Source organism: Calonectris borealis, chromosome 3 (genome assembly GCF_964195595.1).
Source record: "Calonectris borealis chromosome 3, bCalBor7.hap1.2, whole genome shotgun sequence".
NCBI lineage: Eukaryota > Metazoa > Chordata > Aves > Procellariiformes > Procellariidae > Calonectris > Calonectris borealis.
This window is the reverse complement of record NC_134314.1, coordinates 10114401-10138792: the sequence shown is the minus strand read 5'-3', so window position 1 is coordinate 10138792 and position 24392 is coordinate 10114401.

Here is a 24392-nt window from a genome sequence, read left to right as displayed (position 1 = left end):
CATTTGGATATCTCCTCTTTAGGAGATTCTGCATTAATCTCTCCTTGGACAATGCAGGAGGAAAGCTGAAAACACAGCAAAAAACCCCTCTACTCTACGTCCAGCTCTGGAGCCCTCAGCACAAGACAGACATGGACCTGTTGGAGCGGGTCCAGAGGAGGACACAAAAATAATCAGAGGGGTGGAACTTTCCTATGAGGAAAGGCTGAGAGAGTTGGGGTTGTTCAGCCTGGACAGAAAAGGCTCTGGGGAGACCTTATTGTGGCCTTTCAGTACTTAAAGGGGGATTATAAGAAAGACGAGGACAAACTTTTTAACAGGGCCTGTTGCGACAGGACAAGGGGGAATGGTTTTAAACTGAAAGAGGGTAGATTTAGACTAGATACAAGGAAGAAATTATTTGCAAGGGTGGTGAAACAGTGGAACGGGTTGCCCAGAGAGGTGGTAGATGCCCCATCCCTGGAAACATTCAAGGTCAGGTTGGATGGGGCTCTGAGCAACCTGATCTAGTTGAAGATGTCCCTACCTACGGCAAGGGGGTTGGACTAGATGACCCTTAAATGTCCCTTCCAACCCAAACTATTCTATGATTCTATGATTCTATGAATTTTTAATTATAGTCATCTGGTTTGGTGTGAATATCTTTTCTGGACAACATCATTATCTTGCTTTAGATTAGATGAGATTAGATGAATTGAGCTCATGACATAAAATGAAGTTCCCAAATTGAGAACGGAAAGGAATTCTCAAAGGAATTTGTAATTTGACAGAGATGTATTTCACCATGGCATTTCTTTCTGCACTCCGCTCATTTTGGGCCAGGATTTTGCACCATATGCTGCAAATACTGTTTCAAAATTTCTGGTTGTTGGACACCAAAGTATTAGGATTATTGATAATAGGAGTAGACATTTAATTATCCTACCACACATATTGAGGGACATGATCTTGAAAGAAAGGAAAGACAATATAAAGACACTCTCTGCGTAGTCTCTTCCATAGTAACTTCATTCACTGCAAATAGGACTTCAGGGAGGACGCTCATCAATGTAAGGAAAGTTATGACAATATGATCTGAAGGCAGTTGTGCAAAACTGTGTTGCAGCAGTTGAAGAAGAATGAGAGGAGAGTTTAATCCTTATAAAATCTAAGTAAGTACTCAGTTTTCTGCCCCTTGGTTTTCCTTAACTGTATTTTAAACTGAGCATATTTTTCTCAGTTACAGAAGCTGTGCTCTAAAAAAAAAAATCATAAAACAAATACCTCACATATAATTCCCTAGTTTAGCAGTATGATTTCTGCAGACATGCATATAACCTCCTCTTTTTGCAATGCTAACTGAATGGGGAAAAGAGACAGTAATCTGGTTTATTCTGGAAACAGCAGGTAGTTTGATCTATTTTTACTGCAGATCATTTCCCAGGGCACTGTGATTCTTATATTTTTAATCAAATGTGTGAATCGAAAACTGTGGTGTGACCTTTGGAAAAGACACTGCAGGACATCGGCTGAAGCTGTGAATGAATAGTTTAAGCACAAACAGGAAGTTGACTTGGTTGTTCTGTAACAAAAGACTGCGGTAATTTATGGAGTAGGAGTTGCAGTTTCAAAACATTTTTAATTGCTACATTTGATCTGCTATGCAGTATTGTGTGACAACAGCTAAGAATGAAATGTCAGTGCCCATGTTCCAGCATAAATTTATACAGTGTGAAAGCAAAGAACTCTGTTGATTCCAGCTTTTCTTTTTGTAAGTGTTTCAGATTTGCCTGAATTACTTTCAGGTTAAATAGTGAGTGAAGAGGTCCTCAGTCTTGCAAAGCATTTAAGTAGATGCATAACTTTGTTCTTATTAAGTCTGCTTATGATGAAAAGAAATTTTAATATATAGGGGAAATAAAATGGAAAGGAATTTCACAGTGGCCTATGTACCTGGGATAACTCTCTTTGATAAATGGGTCACTCTCAGGATGGAAATGTATTAATACCCACTCTCTTTGCTTTTAGTTCATTATTATGGTAGCTTAGGCTTATGAAAATTTCCAGAAGTTTCACTTACAGGGGTGAAGTTACACAGGGACTTAGCAGTACCTAACTTTTCTAACTTGAAGAAAAAAAATCCCCTGTTGTCATATTTTATAAGGGATTATCTAAGAAAAAAATCAGAACTACAATTATGGTCTCAAAGTCTCATCAAAAGTTTATGGAAGATAGACTTATTTCCACAGCATACCTTTCAAAATCTCGTACTTATTTACTTCCTTAGAGGACAATGCACCATATCAGTAGCTGCATGCTGCTTCTTGGTGATGTCTGTGATATATACTGTGGGCATCCAAGTCTTCCCATAAACCATGAGAATGAAACGTAAGTCCTCTGTGAGCAAACTCCTGAGTGATTTCCAGAGATAACCACTGATCATTAACGGGAACAGAAATGTGTGATCCAGTTGGTCATTTTTATGCAGTTGATAAAAGGATATGCTATTAACAACAAGGAACGGATTCTGTCCTGAAATATAATGATATCATTTTCTTAAACAAGAAGGAAATTTTGAAGATAACAGTCATTAATTATAGAGAAGATTACTTCTTTGTGGCTATACAAACTCTTATGTTCCTTCATCAACCAGGAGCTACATTTTGATAGGATCACCAGAAAATACATGTGAACATCAAATATGTGGGTATTTATGCACTTATGCATACTTGTCATCCTCAAATTTCCCGGAGGAGCACAGCACTTTCTTGAATCAAAGTCTTTCCTTATTTTTCCTGATGTCTTTTACAAAGAATGGCTTTTGCAAAAAATCAGGTTTTGCTTTATTGTAAGTGTTTGGTCCCGTATTATCAGTGAGTAAATAATGAGAGCTTAGGCAAGAACCTTTGCGATGTAACACTGTAGGTAGGACCAGGTTTTGTCACTGTGTAGAAATTGCTTAGCTTTCAACAGGCAAAACTTACTCAGAATGCATTATTCAGAATTAAGATCCTTTTCATAGATATTCAACTCACATTTAAATGAAAGAGTTCAAGTTCATTACTCATTTTTTTTGTACTATATTTTTAAATTCATTCTAAAAGTACAGTTTTACCTGTCAATATTTTACAACTAATAAAACTGTGCTCTATCTTTTCATTATGGTGTACTCTGATCTATTATCTCTGCAATCAAAACATCTAGTTTCAGGAATATCTGTTTAAAACCTTTGTAAATCAGTTAATAATACAGCAAGTTATTTGCTTATAGTAATATTAGCATGAAATGTGTTTTAGGGCATCTCTCATGAAAATTCTCTAACAGTGACAAGAAACTCATGTGATAAGTTTGTGTCAACAGTTTCATTTTTTTTTTAAACTTGGAGAGAGGATTTTTAGTGCTTTCTTTGATACTTGATCTTAAGGACAGAACTGGAAGCCATATTGGACACTTTCACTTTCTGCAAGGAGAAAAAGACAGTGAAGAAAACTGACAGTCGGAAAAATGAGATGAACTACTTAGTAATTTTCATCTCGTAAATAATTGTCGTGATGCTGAGAAAAGCTTTTTCTCCAGATGAATAAGTACAAAACAATGCACCTGCATTTTTGTCCATGGAAAAGTCACAGTAATAATTGCATGTGTCGTCAGTAGCCAGGATTCTCATTTTCAAAATCCTGACTGCAGTGAGAATTTTAATAAAAGAAGTAAAATAAAGAAAGAAATGCAAAATACAGACCCAAGCCTTTGACTGTCCCCTCCTTTTAAAAAGATCACTGCCAAGTCAGGTTTATTGCTTTCTGTGCTGTGTTGCTGTTGAAGGGAAATTTTGATGACATGTGGCTTAGGACTGCTTCTCAAAAACTGCATGGAACTATAGAAATGAGAGTTTGTAGAGGAAACAATCATAAGCCCAGAACTACTCCTGTAAGAGCCACTGGCAAAATGTACATTGAGTGCAGTGGGGCATAGTCAGTCCTCATCATACTGGGTGTTTTTTTTGTTGTTCTTTTTTGGTTGAAGGGTTCAAAATCAGAAGGCAGAGGATTTAATTAAAGTATCAGACTTGGGAAAGAATATTAATCTTCCATCAGAGATTTCCAGACTGAATTTGAAATGCCTTCTGTATAGATGCCCCTACCGTTACGGTCAGATCCAATTACTTCAGAACTTTGCTTATTCTTCCATGCTCATCTTTCTTACTTTCAGTTCCTTCACTTCTTCTTGGTCTTCTTTTTCTGCCCTGAGTTCTTTGCCCTCTAGGTAAAGCACTCTGAGATACTGGGCAAGCAGTTAGAATTGCTCAACAGAATGAAAGATCTGTTCAGAAAAGCCATCTATACTCTCATCATTGACTTCTGATAAGGTTTGTTATTGGAAAATAAGGCAATCTGCCTAAGTGCAAAGGCCACTTTTGGTGGCCACAGAATTACTTTAGACTCACTTCTGATAGTACTGCCAAGAATCAAGTTTATGATACTTATTCCTGTAAAAATAGCAAAGACCACATAATAGGAAAGGGTAAATGTATCAGAACTGGTTGGACATTTTCTCATTGAAAAGCATTTCTAATTAATTTCGTTTTCAGAGAACCGATTTCCCAAAGTCTGAAAGACCCAGTTTAGCTCCTGTTGAACACTGGACTTTAGAATCCACAAGTCTGGGAGAAGTTCACCAAACTTGATGACAATGAACTCAAACAATCCAGAGTTTCCCAACAGCCTTCTGCAGAGTCAGGAGCCTTCAAGCCCCAGGTGTCTCTGCTGGAGCAGAAGTTCCCAAGTTACTCTCCTGACTCTGCAGTAACGATGTCCGGAGTCCAAAGTACCTCTGTTTAAGGTGTGGATTTCCTATCGCCGGAGTGTTCCCTGACTCTGAAATACTCAACTCTATTTAACTTGCCAAAACCTCTCACAATCTGTGAAAGTTCAATTAACATTTTTGGAACAAGGGAGGGACTGGGAATACCTGAAAAGCATAAGTTCAAGGTTGATTTTAGAGAACAAAACCAATGAAGCCTGATTCTTCTTTAAATTAAAAAAAAAAAACAACAAACCAAACCACACCACACAAAAAACTCAAAACTCCTGAAAACTATGTAATATTCATTTTTCATTATAACTTGGGATACATTTGTTAAAAAAATTGAAATGTCTCACTGGACAGAAATTCCACATTTCAACCATTTCAAGAACATAGAATTCACAATGGAATTAGGCTCTTTATGAATTATAGTGTGTGACTAAGAAAAGACAGGACTATTTCTGTGTGCAGTCAGATCTACCGCATTAAGTCCTTGAGTACCTCCCGTCACAGCTGGATACTACTGATTTGTTAGACACTATAGAATTTGAAAAGGTGACTTTAAGGTATCTTGTAACAATTGCCTGGGCCATCCAGTCCCTTAGTGAAATACCTTTTCAAAGAATACTCCATCTCTATCTCTCCTACTGTTTCTAAATGTGTTGTTCATATTAAGAAATTTATAATACTGACATTTAACATTTGGCAGTGAAATATAATGTTCTTTAGGTTAATTACCCTTCCTACACACAGTGACAAGTACTATAAGATATAGTCTATAGAACAGCTGGGACATTTTTGTGTGGGATTTCAAAAACCTAAATCTTCTATGAGTAATGTGAACAACACTTAGTGTGGGAAATGTTTTATGACAGAATAGAATGATGTGTTTAATTAAGTGCTGTATACATATACTATATACTCCCTCAGCCCCATTACAGCCTGTTCCTCATTACTGACTATGCTTTGTACATAAGGAGAGATTCAACATTTGCAAAACAACTTCAAGCGGTCAGTGCCTTATGGACTGGATCCAGCTCCATTGAAATAATTGGAGTGACTTCCATTGACTTCAACAGGATTTGGATCATGGCCCTCAGTAAGTAATTTCAGTTCAGCAAACCTGCACAGATTGAAGAAAGGTTCTTGAAGTATGTTAAAGCCCCAACAGCTGAAGATTTGTTAAGAAAGCTTTCTGAATGACTCTAAATAAGTAAGGAGCCTGACTCTATGATCCTTTCCTGAACAAAACCCCCAAATTTAGTCAAGTAGGAATGGCAACTAAAGAACAAAAAAGTAAATATTGAAATATGCAGTGGAACAAGTCATGTTGCTAACTTTTACTTTGTTTTGCTTTTTTACATAACACATGGTTTCTAGACTTGGGTTAAAAAAAAGTAGAAACTAAAAGCACCTATTGAAGGATGAGTCTCTTTACTGTGCGGTTTTAGAAACAGGGATGACAGGAGGTAGCCAACCCAAACCTGCAGCCCTTAGACAGAAATAAGAGAGGAACAGTCATAGTTCATATGTTCTGAGGCTCTCACATAAGTCTTCCTTCCCTCCGCTGACTGCCCCTTTCTCATGTGACTCCTTGATGTTTATTTTGACTCCTTTCTTTCTGCAGCTACCAACTACAACTGATTTTCAGTCTGACAACCAAGGTAAACCAGAAATTATTAAAAAGTTGCTACATGATAAGCATTTCTGTTCAGCTTCTGTTTTACCCTTAGAAATATATAAATGTGTTTGACCCATTCCCTTTTACTGACTCCCTCTGTCTTCTAAAGTAGATACTGGGGTAAAGTCATGCAATGCCCGGTTTTATATCGGTCATTTGTAGTAACACAAAATGTACCACATGATCCAGATGCTCCTTGCCTGCTCTCACTTCATTTCTGTTTTTTTTATTATGAAGCAGGTCTATGAAAGAGAGAAAACAACTGCTCAATGTCCTAAGAAAAGCGGGCTATTTTTATGTGACGACAGTCTCATTTTGAATCATGATTACTCTCTTTCGAACAAGCAACAGCAAGAAAGGCAAAGATATTAAAACTCTTACTTATCAGAAATACCTAAATGAGATAGCATACGACAAAGTGATTAAATATAAGACTATTGCTCTAGATCTAAATCTTTAAAAGCTAGGATAAAGACTCAGTACTGAAGCACTTGACTGGAAAACTTAAACAATTATTCACTTCTTGGCACAAAGGTAGAAATGTATTTTTTTAAACATAATGGCTGAAATAGAATTTGCTTTTTTCCATATTAGAGGTAAAGGAAGAAATATACAACCATCTGAATCTTCTGACAGGTTTGTTTTTGAGTATAGTAGGGTTGCATTTTCACAGAAAATATTTACTATGTGAAGGACATAAAGTCCCTGAGAATGGTGGAGACTAATTGATGGTTCTTTGAAGATCTGCTTAGAAGAAGAATGAGATCTGCTCTACCCATTAGACACCAACTTCCCTAAAAATCAGTTACGTAGCTCCCAGCAAGGCATCTGAGCTGCCTAAGCCTATATCTGAAGTCAGTAGACAGTGACACCTCAGAAGAATGGTGCATAAATCCTATATATTAACTTATCTGGAACTAGTCAAGTGATGCTATGCACAGGACTGTCTAACCTCCTCTCTGCGAGTTACATGCCTATGTAGTATAAAACTGGTTCTTTGAGGTTTTTTGTTTGTTTTTTTTGTTTGTCTGTTTTTTTTTTTATTCTGATATTGTAGAGTTTGTTAGCACTGTACAGAACAGGGTCTAGAGCCTCATGGGTTTTGTGGCTGTCCTCCACACTTTCCTTTCATCAGAAACACGTTCTCCAGGGATACAAATTAAACTCCGCTCTGCAGAAGGGTGACATGAATCAGGAGAGACAGAGCCACCTTGTCATCCCCTATTGTAGACAACGTTGCACTCTCCCCGCCTCTTGTTGTCCCCATCACCATGTTAAGTCATGCCACTTGTTACAGGCAAAGGAAAGATAGATGCCCAGCATCAGGTGAAGCAGATAGATAGCTACCCCACTCACTTGGTCATTCTCAAGGCCAATGCAAAGCACGCTACCAGTGCTTTTCTTTCTCTCTTGACTTTTCTCTAGCTTACCTGAACCTGGAGCCAGATCTTACTGCCATGTCTTAGACTTGTTCTCATGTCGTGTGGGGCTGCCTTCCTCAGTGAAACCCTCACCTTGCTCCAGAATTGGCAGAAAATGATCTTTCTCCCTTAGGGATTGGACACAAATGGATTGTGGTGGGAGCAGGGGGAGAATAGGAGGCGGTAATAATAAAGGTATGGGCAATATGTCAAGAAAACAGACTTGCTGTAACATACAGAAATACTTTTCTGGTGTCACGTATAAAATAACTTCCTGTTCTCAAATGTAAACACATGACATTGGCCTCTCAGAGGTGGACTGAGATTCACAAAGACCTCCAGGCCATGCTCAGCTGCCCCCTCCATTCCTGCTGAGACCAGTATGCTCAATGGGCTCAGGATGTGCAAGAACAGAGGGGTCAACCCAAACGGCTCATAGAGAAGTCCTGGCAGACCTTGCACAATTCATACAGGAGTGGATCAAGTACAGATATCTTATTCTTTTGAGGACTTCTTGTAAGTGAAATAAATGTGAAGTGTTCTGGAAGTTTCTCCCTCCACATGGCTCTGCAAGGGTGCTTCACAGGGTGCATAAAATACTCCATAATTTGCCTCTGCTGGGAAGTTAATCTTAGGTGCACTGTAACAGGACTGCATGGACAACATATTGGAATTGTTATTTCACTCAGGCTGCGGCAGAGAGATCTATGGTCTCCATCACTCAAGACAGCAAAAGACCAACACAACTTGTTATAAAACATTGTTTCCAAAAATATATAAAACTTACATGTAAATAATGAAATCAGTCCAAACAAGGAGGCCTCCTGATACCTTGGAAGATGATTCTGATTTTCTGGTAAATTAGAAGAACAAAGATGAGAAAGCAATGGAGAAACAGTAGCACATCAAAAGTTAACTTTAACAGATGAATAAAAAGATGAGAAGATGGGATATTATGCCAGTCGCCATACTTGGCAGTGATAGTTTGACAGTACTGCTGGGAGGACAACAAAACAGAAAGGAATAACATTTTTCATTTCAGCTGCCAGGCTTACTATATTTTAGGAGCTCAGAATTTGCAGTGACACTTCTATATTTCTGTGCTTCTGATCCTGTGAAGTCAGAGAAGCAGAGATGGGCTGAGTGGACAAGAGAGACAGGAAGAGCGCAACAACAGCATTTCCACCACCAGCTTTGGATAAGTCCTGAAAGCTGGTTACAACGTGGGACTTGTGCCCTTGGTGTAACTCTCAGCCTTGTTCTTCCTCATCTCCGCCTTCGCCCTCCCGGACCTTTTTCTGTTTCAATAGAATCTAGCTTAGCTTGGCTATTTATTTATTTTTCTCTTTTTTATTTTCTTGGTTTTGTCTTTTTTTGTGTGTGTGTGTTAACCCTGCGACCAGAAAAGCAACTAATAGTAATGTCTTAAACAGCTTGACATTGGTTCAAGCTTGCCAGGTCTTGGAGTGGCTGATAAGACTATGTGCTGTGCTTGTCTTTCTCCAGCAGCGAGGTTACAAATCAGAGTCAACAGTACAAACAGAAGCTTTTTTTTTCCTCTCTTGGCTATTTTCCCCACTCCCTTTGTGTATGAGCTTGTCCTGTTTTATTTGCGAGAGAGCAGGCCCAGATTCCAATAAAAAAGACAACAAATACAGCTCTAGCCTATCTCAGCTACTTTTTATTTTCTTTTTCTCTCCCAAAGGGGGAGTTAATATCATCTTTATACTGTATAAAAAGACAATATCAACCAGGGAATTTTCCTCATAAAAATGCTGTGCAGCTTAAAGAAAGGGGAATAATGGATGCTGTTAAAATGAAAGTCTCCTTGAATACTTTACATAACAAATGTTTTGCTTGTCTTCTGTGTCTTTCATAAAAAATTTAGAAGATTTTAATAGTGATAATTTCCTGTAAGACTTAGTTGGCCACATAGCTGCACACCCATAAAGCATACATCCATTCTGAGCTCTGCAATGAGAAAGTCATGACAGAATCTTTACCTCCTAGCCCCTGTGCTCCAAAAAAAAAGCAAGCAATTCACAGAACACATGCCATCCCAACCCCCACCCCACATCCAAGGTGTTTTGGGGGTTGCACTGCAGCAAGAACTGTTTCAAAGGGTATTTAGTGCATATACGTAATTTTTGCAATCTTGACATATGTGCATTTCCATCTTCTCAGAGGAGAATCACACGGCTCCTTCAGCTCCTTAACAGGGAAAGGTGTTATAGCTTGACACTGTGCTCTACAGAAATTATTATCTCCTCTCAACAAGGGCTGGTGTGGCTGAGAAGGTCCCATTGTACAGTGGCAGTTCATTGGCTAGAAAGGTTGTCATGCATCGCTGGTGTCTATGGTGTTTCAATTCAAAGCTTCGCATTATCTCTAATGGCATAATAGCAAAGAACTCCTTGGGATGAAGGGAAGTGAAATGTGAGGCTGTATCACCGCCGCTTGTGACAGCGTAAGGTTTGCCTACTGTGCAAAAACACAGGTTATCAGCTCAAACCTGAAATAGAAAATGCAGATATTTAAGAAAATGCATAATTTATACACAGAAACTGCTGGAGAAACAGGAAAAAACTCAGTTCTGCTTTTCTTTTGTCTAAGAGATGTAGAGTATAATGACATTTCTTTTCTTCATTTTCCATTTTTTGGAAAGGCAATAGAAACCTACACAACTGTGAATTATCTTTGAAGAAGTTTTCAGTGCTGAAGCCCTTTCTACCAGGATGTCTTTCTGATAGAAGACACTACTATGTCCTTTTCACAAGGGCTAGCAGCACGAATGGGTAGTACATAAGTCAAAAACAAGAGCTGAAAAGCAGTAATTTGACATTTTGACTTTTTTTTTTTTGCCTACAAATGCATAACAAACTGCTTTACTGAGCAAAACCAGTGCAATATAGGCCTTTATAGTTTATTATCCTGTCTCCAACAATGGCCAAAACTGAATACTGAAAATAATCTTAGGATATGATTTACACACACAGAGACACACACACACATATGAATATGTGTAACATTTTTGAAATTTCCCACATCTGGCATCCCACCTGAGTGATGATTTGCAGCTCAAGGCCTTCCACAGCCAGAGTGTTATTTTTTCACCAAAGTGTTTGATTGTGAAAATACCAATTACTGGACATTAATGATGTGATCAGTAGACACAAAAGGCTGTGCTGGTGTATCATATATGAAAATCAGAAAGCGAATGAAGAGTAATTATATTAAAATCATAGTACAGTTATAGAAGTGAGTGTATTTCTAGGACACTCTCTCATGGAACTGGTGGGCAGGCAAAACCGTCCATCAATTCTTCACCGTAGGAAATAAGAAAATTCCAGCTGGTGGCAAGGATGCTCACAGACTCTACTGAACTGTATATTTCTCATATTCTGTATTGAAGAGAAAGATGGAGGAACACGTGACTAAGCAATGTCTTGAATCAGATGCCAGGAAGAGTTCATTTTTATATGCTGCTCCCTTGGCCTTTTTAAATTGGGAAGGGATCCCAGAGGTACCCAGCCATGTAATCTACAGCAGAGGAATTGCTATGAGCCCCAAGACAAAGCTTAAAGCACAAGATGTGAAGATGAACTCATTTCTTTCCATAGTCACAGCGCTATTTCTAAGTCAAGCTGCACTTCTGTAGGCAGAAGGATTCAAAGCATATGAACTGGCATCTCAACTGCTTATAGCAGGGAATTTGGAAGCAGGTACCTGTGTCCAAGGATGCTAGTCTTTCCAGGATTGCCTCCTTTGTTGTCATCTTAGTTCCTGAGAGGGCAAATTAGCAAGAAGAACACATGTGTTTACACTATCAAATTTGACTGATTTTAGTATATTTAAAATAAGCAAAGAGAGAAGGTATCCAGCATGTGACCTTTCCATTTGAATTGAATAAGTTACACCCTGGGAAGTCAGAGAATGGAAAACATGCTTTAAATGGGGTCTTAATGTTTGCTTTTAAGCTGGGAGTGCCCGGTTACTTGTCTTTGCATGGGATTTTTTCTTCCTCATCCCCCACCCCCACCCCTGCATATGTGTATCTTAGGACTGCGAGACCTCAGAATTCGAGATGAGTTTTCATATGTTGCTTAGAGGGAAGTGTGGACTGTTTGCTGTGGTGTCTTCACCTCTGCCAGGCCAGGGTCATTCCTGATGGCAGCATGCACTGCACATGGCTAAGTGTGAGCTCTGCACCCACATCGGAGAGTAGTTGGGACTGGGCTGCCTGAGCTGTCACGGGAGCAGCAACTTGCTCTTCCTTATAGTGGGTGGACAAGGATTTAGCACAGCAAGCTTAAAATAATGGAACAGAAGCTGTGCACCTTCATGGAAGATAAATACGGGCAGAGCAAATCATTCATTTCCCTCTTTAAAGTTCTACAAATTGCATGAATGACCCTTGCAGGATGCAAAACTCCCCAGACTGCAGTTTGAATACTAAGACAGACATCCACTTTTCACAGACAGTTGATAATTTTCCTCTACTATGTATTAAAAAGGGAACCAACCAGATATATCACAATTCTGGGTCATTTCATGGACCCCCGACCTAGGGGAACTCAGGGACTGCTCAGAAAGCTCACTGAGCTGATTTAAGAGTCACTCTGAAAAAAAGAGAAACCTTTTCAGGCATTACAAAAGGAGCAATCTCACATTGTTGGGCTGCGATGTCCCTTCAGAAATGCTAGTGCTCCTTGCAGGCCTTATGGTGAAGGCTTCTTCCTGAAGAAGAATGTGAACTAAGCGTGTTTTGGCTCTTGACAGCACAAGGACTGCCTGCTGTGCTAAACACAGGTTACTCATCCAAACTCAAAATAGAAAATGCTGATATTTTGGAAAATATATAATTTATACACAAAAGCTGGGTTAAAAATTTGTGATGTTTCCAGTATCTAACTAGAATCTAATTATCCTAAAAAAAAATTGGCAGTGTCAAGCTACCTAGCTGTGAGTAGTCTGTGACTCATTTTTGTAACAGAGAGGAACCCTGTCTAGTATATTTTCCATTCAGAAGGCAATATATTTTGTGATTGTCCAGGATTATTGCAGGTCAAAGTATGGTGCTAGGATATATGAACTTTGATTTTTTTTTTATATTATTTTTCATAAGGATCTTTCTTTTTTAGCAGAAGCCACATGCAAAAAAAATTAAAAATGTAACATAATTAAAATACAGAATGACACTCTATTTTTTAGAAAATGTGGATTGTCTGTGCTCTGGTTTAATTGCTTTTAGAAATATGCATTAAATGATAGGTTCCATATGATGAATTTAGATCGACAGTAAAGCACTGAAGTTCTGTTTTATTGTGGTCTTCTGTCCAACTGTTTAAGAAACCAGACTGCTCAGATTTTAGCTGAAGGTCCCAGTCTGTATTTTTATACCTACACACAAAAATCTTCATTTATGCAGACTCCCATTTTGAAGTCTGTCAGACTTCTCAGGATTGTCTGTCTCCATGGCTCTGATCTTTCCTCTTGAAACAAGCCAACAGGAGAACATGGAGATGACAATCTTCCTTCCATTAATAATTTCATTGTAAATTTAGTGATGACAATAAAAAAGATATAGGTATAATGGTGGAATTAAGTTTATTGTTTAGTCACATGTGATATATGAGCATCGATAATTCAAATCTCCAAAAGTATAAATGCTTGTAAACCTGACCATCAAAAGCCCTCTCTATGGACGGGCCTCTCCGGCACTTTGGCGGTGTTCTTGTAACAGTTTAATACTATTTATTAGGGTGGTTGATATGACGTATGCCTTGTCTGCTACCAAGTAGGCAGAGACAAATAATTTGATTTATTTAGGTACTATGCAACCATAATGTAGCAAAGACTTTCAGTCAGTGGTTAAGGATTCAGAACATTGAATGAAAAAAAAAATCTCTATTATTAGTAATACTTTGAGCCAGTTCTTGTCTTTTTTTTTAACATAGTAGATAAGTAGACTACTTGAACTATGTACTTTCTAAGACCATCTGAGGCAAAAATGGGAATGGAAAAGATGTAAAATATTATATATGCTTTAATATACAAAGTATGCACATTTTATTTTTAATAATTGTTATCCATTTTTTTGTTACTTCCATTTTTGTCCTTTTCCTTTTTTTTCTCCATTTACAAGTTGAAAAAGAGAAGACAAGCAGTGGAGCTGAGGAAAAACAATGAATTGGAAAATCACTACTTTTTGTTTACCTTTTCCATTGAAAATAGGGAAAATGAAAAGAAAAGCATTTTCGACTTCAGAAGATGGTAATTTTTCAATAAAAAGAATGCACCCAACAATCCACTAACTCAAGAAATACCTCTAGCTCTGTATCTGTATTGTTATTGGATTTTATTCAGATGTTGCCATGCTCCACAGACTAAAATTGGTGTCTAGTTCTAGTTTCAGGAAATCAGGGAATGGAAGGGAAAAAGGAGGGCAAAAACCACCTCAGACCAGAAAAAATACATCATAACATATACTTATTTTAAAAGAGCAGTCAAAGAGAAAAATGGCTAAAGTGGAAAAATTTGCTCAATCACCTTTTAAAACTTAAGATGTTATGATTTCATCAAAAATTAAAAAATAATAAGCTACTCTATTAGCAGCAGAGGTATGTATTCAAGCTTTGCTACATATCTAAACATTCCCTTCACATTGGCTAGGGACAATGTATTTTAGAAACATCCATCTGCAATAAAAAATTACTTTGCTTTCTTTAAAATCCAAAACGACTAACATACTTTCTTCTGATTCCATTCTTTACAGCACTCTTCAGCACAGTTTATGTTCACCTGAAGAAAATAGCTGTTAGCTAAAATAAATATTTTAGAATTACATTATCAGAATGCATTCATAAAGCTACCAGAGGAATTGAGTTCTAGAGCAACTTCCAAAGTGGGAATAAAACCTCCCTGAATTAACTATTTTTTGGAAGATGCTTGATATTATATTCCTGATTTTTGCTTTGGCATAGCTGCATAAACCAGAAAGCAAGTAGTACAGTGAACAGTAAGGTTTTCTTTAGTTTTCTGCTACATTCAAATATTCCTATTTCCTTTAAAGCTTTCTGGCGTGGAAATCATGCTTCAAATATTTATTTATTACCTCACAATTTTAAAGACTGTGGTAGTTCTGAAATTCTAAAATACTTGGACTGATTAAGCAACCAATGTGTGCTGGTGATGCTTGCTCCCATATTCATGGAAGTCCCACTTCTCCCGTGTGCCTCTCTCAATTGTATTGAATAGCCAAATCCTGTCTCTTTAATTAAGATTATAATCTTTGGGAGCATGCTTTTGTTATATATTTGTACAATACCTATAACAATATAACTTTGATATTCGATGTGTTACTGGAGTGCAAATAAATGATAATACTCCTTATTACACGTATCTGGAGGGAAAAAAGAAAAGCCAAGTTTGTATGATATAATTCAAAGTTTACATTTCTCTCTCAGAATAATAATCTCAGAATAAAAACAACTCCAGGCTCATTGACCCAGGGAATCAGTCTGTAACATGTTTCAACTGTGATTCAAGCTGCAGATAAAAGGACATAAATAATGTAGGCATGCACTGCCCATTGATTTAGACATTTTTAATAACATAGTTTTCTGAAAACGAACAAAAAAGCAACTTGGGGAAAAACATTTCTATACAGGAAATGTTTCCTTAAAAAATCATTGGTGATGATTTCACCAGGTACAAAACTCATGGAGAATTTTCAAATAGATCTTGCTATGGATGGGAAAACAGTACAAGTGTCAGAGAGCTGATGCTGTCTATGTTCCTCCATGGAGTCTGTTATGCTCAAAATCTTGTGTGTGGGCAAAGAGGAGACACTCCTTATTCATAAACCCAAGAATTCATTGATTGTATAAAATAAATCTTAACGGCCTCATCCAAGAATTACTTTTCATAGAATCATAGAATCATAGAATCGTTTGGATTGGAAGGGACCTTTAAAGGTCATCTAGTCCAACCCCCCTGCCATGGGCAGGGACATCTTCAACTAGATCAGGTTGCTCAGAGCCCCGTCCAACCTGATCTTGAATGTTTCCAGGGATGGGGCATCTACCACCTCTTTTGGCAACCTGTTCCAGTGTTTCACCACCCTCATTGTAAAAAATTTCTTCCTTATACCTAGTCTAATTCAGATCTAATTATTACATAAAAAGAAAGAACACTTTTGTGCTGAAAAAGTCTCAATAATAATAGTAAAGTTAATATTGTTATACACACACTTCACAGTTCCTACCCTTTTCCTCAGAGTTATGCTCATTCTTCTCTTCCCCTGGGTCCTTAGCTCTGTGACTAGGATCCACTTGGGGTTATTTTTATAGGTTTGCTAACACTCTTGTACACCTTGCTTTTTCTTCATTGGTCTTCAACTCCATGTTACAACTGAATTTATTATATATGGTGTATTTTATGTATGCTAGATAGTATTTTTCTTTTTTCTCTTTTTTACTCCTAAGACCAGTGTAGTCCAGCTCCAGGTCTGAATTTCTTTTATTGACCATTGGTGAGTTGTTCATAGCAGTGGGATTTCTAATGCCAAACTTGTGCCAAGCCTTATTATCCCATGCTGTTACTCTTCTACACTGTATCCGGTGTCTCTGCTACTTAAAGCCTCTGCTATCATACCAAGTCTGTATTTCTCTACACTACATTGTTAGAGTCAGAAATACCTCATTCTGCACAGAATAACTACTTGTTACTCATATCTGTATGGAAATATGATTGTACCATACAATAATGAGAAAAGCAAAACAAAACAAATTAGCCATAAACACTTGCTCAGGAGAAAAAGTGCTGTTACAGTGATAAGTTAACACAACATTATCCTGACAAGTCCTGAGACCTTGCAAATTCAGTAGAAAGCCTGTGGCTGTTATTAGCAAAAGCAACACCAGATTTCTGGGCTATAGTTTTCCAGGTCTTTCAACATTCAGTCTGTGCACCTCACTGCTCTTGACTGTTTTGCCTTTATCACACCCCCACGAAACAGGAATGCATTGTTGTTCCATTATCTCCCCTACTGAAATGCTTTGTAGGTTACATTACTTTCTAAAGGTTAAACACAAAGTTTTGTGTGATACACTCTAGTTGAGTATCTTCCCGGTTAAAATATGTTCCTACACAAAATGAACTGAGAATTTCTCTGCCACCGTATATCCTGATTCTGAAACGTAACGATTAGCTATTCATTTTTAAGCTATGCTTTTCCTCTTTATTTTAACATTGCCTTAAATTTGACATGAAAGGTTTTAATGAAGGTGTGAAATACTTGGCAGTTAAAACTAGCATATGCTATAACACCTGTTAATTTCAACTGTTCATTTTAAGCTGTTACTTTATTCTTGGCATTTAGTCCAATTCACACTGTGATTCTTAGTTTGAAAGAAAAAAAAAAGGTCCAAGCTGTTTATATATTCCCTTCTACAGCAACTTTTACTTAATATTTGTATTTCTGCCATTTTTTTAACATTGTGCATTTGTAAGGAAAGGGTGTTAAAATCAGGATTGCAACCTCATGCCACAAAAGATTAAACTGCAAGATGAGAAAACATGGAAGTTTGTGACTGAAGATTTATCTTGAATTTTCCTAGGAAAGCTTGGATAAGCTCAAATCCTTGGGGCCTCCTGGCAGCTTCCATCCATTTAAATTTGATTTAAACAGGTCTGATTTTAATGTTTAGATATTGTTAACATAGAAATCTGACTTTTTGCACTACAATTATAATTTTAGCAATAGATATGTGATTAAACTAAACTATATAAAGCTTTATCTTTATCTTAAGATGATGGTGAACATTGTGCTCATTGTAGTGTTAATCCTGGTGGCAGTCAGCAGCAGCTGAATTAGTTGTGTCAAGAATTCAGGGACTGTTCCAGTCAAAATCCGTGAACATTTCAAATAAGGTAGTGATCCAATATTCAAAGCTGATTCATAAGGGTGCTTCAACTGCATTTTACAGAGTGTCCTGGTTTCGGCTGGGATGGAGTTGATTTTCTTCCTATTAACTGGTATAATGCTGTGTTTTGGATGTAGTATGAGAATAATGTTGATAACACACTGATGTTTTAGTTGTTGCTAAGTAGTGCTTACCTAGTCAAGGACTTTTCATCTTCCTGTGCCCTGCCAGGTGGAAGGGGATGGCTGGCCCAGCTGACCAATGGGTTATTCCATACCATATGACGTCATGCGCAGCATATAAGGCTGGGACAAGAAGAAGCGGGGGACGTTCGGAGTGATGGCATTTGCCTTCCCAAGTAACCGTTATACGTGATGAAGCCCTGCTTTCCTGGCAATGGCTGAACACCTGCCTGCCGATGGAAGTAGTGAATGAATTCCTTGTTTTGCTTTGCTTGCGCGTGCGGCTTTTGCTTTACCTATTAAACTGTCTTTAATATGTATCTCTCTTTTCCATGTATGTCAAGTACTTCCATTATTCTGTGAATATAACGCCAAATGATGTACCACTATTAAAACAAGCTCTGTAATTAAGTGTGAGTATGGCTGTAAGGTGACAGTATCTCATACAGGGCTAGCAGACCCTAAATAGCATCATAATAGAGTCTTTCTCGAGGTCACTGTCACTTTTTAGATTCCACAGCTGCAACATCTAGGGCATTAATGATCTGAAATTCTAGGTGTTTCTTTCTGTTTCTCAGACTACAGGGATGTAAGAGATTATATTTTCAACTGCTTGATTAGTGGAATTGGTACATACTAGTTGTTGAGCCTAGAATGGTAACACATAGGTACATTATAGAGTCTTGGTAAAATAGGGTTAAAGAAGACCTTGTGTCGATCCCCTCACTCCAAGGCAGAAAAGCAACACCTTTAATTTTACAATGTGTTGAAGGCTGGGACATGGTATATAGCCAAGGAAAGTAACCCAGCAAATCTCTGTGTTTAATGGACAAGAGACACTGCTTCCTCAAGAAAAAAATACATTCCCTTGATGGATTTACTATCTCTTCTTCTTCTTCTCAATAAGTGGCATATTGCATGTCAGAAACATTTTCTCCTTTTGATTTAGTTGGTTATTTTTTCCTTTGTAGATGGTTAATTTATGCATAAATATGCACATATGTGTGTGTCTTAAATTTTCAGCTCTAGAATTATTTACTGCGCTAGAAATGCTCCAGGTATAACGAGCTCTGGCCTAGTATTTTTCAAGAACTCTATAGGTCTAAATGTTGACCGCTAGCTTTGTTTGAAACTATGGTCCACACTGAGAGATGAGCTCTTTGAAAATTGTGACCCTGAATGTTGATTCACCCTGAAAACAAAAGAAACACCAGAAAGTGAACCCCACCATGCAACTTAAACTCCTCAAATGTCCCAAACTACCATAATGACTCTCCTTTTAAAATAACCACAATTCCAGTCTGATGATAGGTTTCACAAATCATAGTTCTCAGATTTCATTACTAATGAAATTTGTCGTCTAGGTTTGGCAGCTGTGATTGCCACGCAAATATGAGCCACTAATTAAATTGATTGTCTATTTGATGCCTGCTGATTAGCTTATGAAAACCCTCTGTATTCCTGACTTCATGATAAAATGTTCCTGACTTCATGATTACTGATTGATGCTCAGAAAATCTGATTACTGTCTTGAATAGCCAAGTAATGGCTCTGTCAACTTTCCAAGGATATAGATATTCACCTGACAAGGATGATACGGTAGGATCTTACATTTAGTGTTGGCTATTACGTGTTTAAAGTTTTTTTAATTGAAATGTTCATGGTACTTCTCTGAGGATGAATGGTAGATGTTTAGATGTGGGTCCAAGATCTGCAGGGTAACCATCAAGTGTCTATTTTCTGACCTTGGACCTGGAGCAAGTCCAAGAGATTCAGGAACTATCACAAGCAAATTCTCTGATTTGCAATTACAGTGAGAGAGATATCTAGTAACATAGCATTCAGCAATCAGGTTATTTGTGGCAGAGAACAGCACGCTACTTGAGTTTTTTAGAACCATTTTCCGCAGCGAGTTCAAAGAGAAGAGATAATGCCATATGAGCTTCAAAGACCTTAAAATTATTGGCTTGGGCTCTTATATACTCCACAAATTTATTGCTGTGTGATATTTAGATCTTACATTAGTCTGTGAAAGTGAATATGCTACCCTTGGACATACATTTTGTATGTGTGTCTTATGAGCTCATAAGTTAGTTTTCCACTGGTTTCTGTAACTGTGAGGTATCATTTGATGTTTAAGTTAACAAAGGAAGCAGTGATTTGGTCCAATGGAGGTATCCTAATAGTCAAGAAAACTACAATCTGAAATTAGGCATACAGTGCTCACCTAGGTGTATTGAAATGGATGTTGTTTCTTTCACTATTGGTTGGGCACACATTTGTGTAGAGGTAAAATTGTGTTAGACTGATATCTATATTATCAACAGATACAATCTGATAATGATAATCTGATTGTTTAAAGTGTATAAACCTCATTATTACTCTTCAGAAAGTAAGGGGACTAATGACATTGTGCTTATTACAAGTCTGACCCTGATATATTTGGCAGAAGTCATCCTAGCCACCAACCGGATCCTGTCCCAGTCAACGTCCAGTCTGTAGAACAGGTATCCTAAAAGTATCACACACAGAGGGTGGTAAGACTGAAGGGATGAGAATGCAGAGGTGAGCAGCTGAGCTTCTCCCTCTGCCATTGATTCACTATGTAAACCTGGGCAAGTTGTTTAACCTTTTCTGTCTTCATTTCCCATGTGTCAAATTGGATATCCTTGGTGAAGCACTACAAATGAAAGTTGCCATGTAATTACTAACCACCTTTACTGCTCATACTTGCCACCAACATAATTTTGGATGGCTTCAGTACATTGTTTAAAACCAGTATCTTGTTAAAAGATAGTTGCATGGTGCTTTTATGGCTTATAGAGTGTCAGTGACTATTAAATTATATTGAAAGGCATACTTGGTTGATATTAGTGACATTTTCTTTGACTTTATTGGGTTTATTTTAAAAGCCATTAACTTCAAGAAAATGAATAAAGTAACAAGACTATATTATGCCTTACAATAGTATATAAACAATTATATGCAAATTAATTAACATACCAAAGGTCATGGAGTTGAAATGGTGCAACCTTTGGAATAAATCCATTGCAATAATCTTGTTAATAGCAAAACACATTTCAAGTCCTCATTGGCCTTTTAACACTTTATTGTATATGTGGTAGGACTATTGAATGAAAAAGATGTTGATATTTAGATTTTATTACGACAGAGAGCCAGTTATGTGTAAAGCCCAAGGTACTTTAAAAAGGCTGATTACATACATTGATTGATGATTGGCTTTGGAACAGTTTTCCTTCCCTAGATGAGAAAAGTGATGGTTTTGACCCTGCTCATTCAATCAAAATGTTAATGCAACAGAAAGCATGGCTGTCTGCAGATTCAACAAGCCAGGAGAGAATCTAAATTATGCACCATTTGTCTCTAATGTACGTTTATAAAAAAAATTGTCATCCACACCCATCCCCTCTACCAGTGCCAAAACACAAATACATTTTTGTCCTATTACAGTGAAACATGAGATTCTGAAGGAATAAGGAATTGTTTTTAGTATTAAGTATTTTACTTGAACTGGAATTATTTCTGTCCTTTAATATACTATTTTCTGTAAGAGATTCAGGTAGAATAAATGCATACGATTGGAATGCCTTCTGCATAGAATGAAAGAAAAAAAAAAGCATTGCTCAAAATATACCTCCCGAATGTTCCACATGATGCAGAATACTACATAAGTCACTTAAGAGTTTTCTTCAGGTCCTTTTTTCTATCATCCCTTTCTTTGCTTTTTTCACTGCTGCTCCTACTTACAGACAAATTAATGTAACTGTAAATCCTGTCTTTCCATGAACAGAAGTTTTAACTTTCCAGTTGAAACATTTGTGAAGATAGAAGATAGTCTTTTAATCAAGATAGGAAGCAGAGTGAAGAAGTTAGAATTGAACAGGAGTATAGTAAATGTGTCTTATATAGTAAATGTTAGCTGGTGACAGATTTTTAGCTTCCTACCAACACTGAGGGATGCATCAGTCATTGCCAATAGTTTTATTTGATGTCACTATTTTCTGTACTTGGCCATGATTTGTATGTTTTTCCCATTATGCAACTTTTGGCTTTTATTTCTGAGCCCCACAGGAGAGCATGAAATCAAATTAACAGTCTATTATGAAGAAATTCTAATTGCCTAGGCTGCAGATTCACTTGGGGGAATTTCAGTTCTGGGTGCTTTGACTATTCCTTTTTCATAACCAACAAATGTATCTTTTAAGAGTCCTTTAAATACATCTAAATAAACGATTTGATCATTTCAACATTTATGCCTCTGCTGTCCTTCAGGGAGGTAAAACAGTAAAACAACCTGAAGCTCCTATAGGCCAACAGTTGTCGCGCTAGGAGATGCACACCAGAGTCTCCATGTGGTCAAGAGCCATAACAGCCAACAGCCATATATGCATATGCTCAGAGAGCTGAAGGGAAGGACAAATATGAGAGAGGAGAGATAGCAATGACTCCCTAGCCCATCACAGGGGGGCTGGGCTAGATAGACAGCTGGCTATGAGCTACAGTTCCTACCAGCTTCTTTCTATCCAAAACTAGGTACCCAAAATCACCCAGCATGACTATGTCATGGCTTCGATCATCTGAAATAGCCCCAGTTTGGGAGCTACAAGGAAACCACAGGCAGCACAAGTCACAGTTCACCTCTCCACACTCGTGGTTTAGAAAAAGTCATTTCAGTTCAGCTAATTCAGTGAAGGCAAATCTACCTCATAAAGAGAGGTTGAAACACAACAAATAGACATATAGATCTACAGGAGAAAAATGGCATATTTGACAGTGTCTGCTGATGAGAACTAGTCAAGATTTTTCCAGTGTAACAGGTTGCCAGAAGAAAATGCCAATGTAACAACACCTAAAGGTTTTTCAAGAATGTACCAATTTCATTTAAAACCTTGATGGGAAAATTGCCAAAATGAAACATTTTGATAAGCTCAAAATGTTTTATTTTGACATTTATTTTATATTATCATTTAATATATAGTAAAAATAAAAAAGATGAAGCAACTTTTCCAATTTTATCAGAACAACAGATTTCTACCTTATCAAAATGTAATGCTTCAGAGCAGTTGAAACAAAGTTTTTTGGAACATTGTGCCTTGCAGGAAAACCTTAGATTTTGACTTTTGTTCCCCTTTAGAAATGAAGACACATTTAAAGTATGAATTTTGTACGCAAAGAAGTTCCATTTGGAAGACAGTTCTAACACAGTGTTCACCTTTTGATCTTGTAATGTATTATTTCTGAATCATATGAACTGTTGAACAGCTCCTGACAGCAGATGATGAGGTTGCATTAGACCTGAAGAGTGGAATTTCGTTTTTGATTAAGATACCTGGACGTATGAGTTGTGTTAAACTGAATTCCCCCCAAATGTGCTGAATTAAAATGTAAATAGTAATAAATAAATAATAAGACTATTACACTTCAAGACTCTCAAAAATCAGAGTCCCATATGATTACTGGGGGCACTAATGAGTAGCTATATGTACCAAAATCATGATGTGGCTTGAAACATAATCAATAACAGGCAGACATTTAATTTGGAATTGTCAGAAGATCTATAGGTCATAGCTACCTAGGTCAGGTACCTTCTTTGACAATACTAGTTTAATTTTATAATACACAAGGATTTTAATTCACTTAATATAGATCTCTGCAACAACACTAAAATTTTGAAGTGTTAGCAACATGCAGGCTATTGCTTTCATATAATTCAATTAATAAACTCTAAAGTTTCAGCCAGACAGCATGTTTCGTCTGAAATAATTTTATAATTACATTTGAATTTTCCTTTATTTTTAAACATATTAATATGTTGCAGTAGAAATTCAGGGTGCAAATCAGAGATCACAGTCTGTAGTTCAGCGTAATGTGTGTTGATAATATCATGGTGATGAGGTTAAACTCTTTTGAAATTCTGGTTCATTATTTTTCTTGTTTACACAGTGGTGATCTTGAAAACATGGCTCTGTTATATATACTACATAAACTTGCAAATCTGCACATATTGCTCAAACTTGCGTAAGATATAGCAGCTTTTATTTCAAAAGCAGACATCTTACCTATGGTGAGATAAAAGTTTTGAAAGTTGTTATCTTCTGGAGGTATGTAAGGAAAGAAAAAGAAGGCAAGAACTATTATTTTCCTTTTTTCTTTTTGTTTCCTTCTTTTTTTTTCTTTTATTTTCTCTCTCTTTTTTTTTTTTTTTTTTTTTGAACTGTGAGTTAGAGGAATGCTGCTAGCTATTCTGTGCATCCACAGCACCAAAGATCAAGTAACTCTGTTGAGGGCTATGGGTACAGCAGATGTAAGGCTCTGTTTCCTCAGAAGTGCAAGTATCCAGTGAAAAATCCCAATGCCTATTATGGCTCACTGACATTCC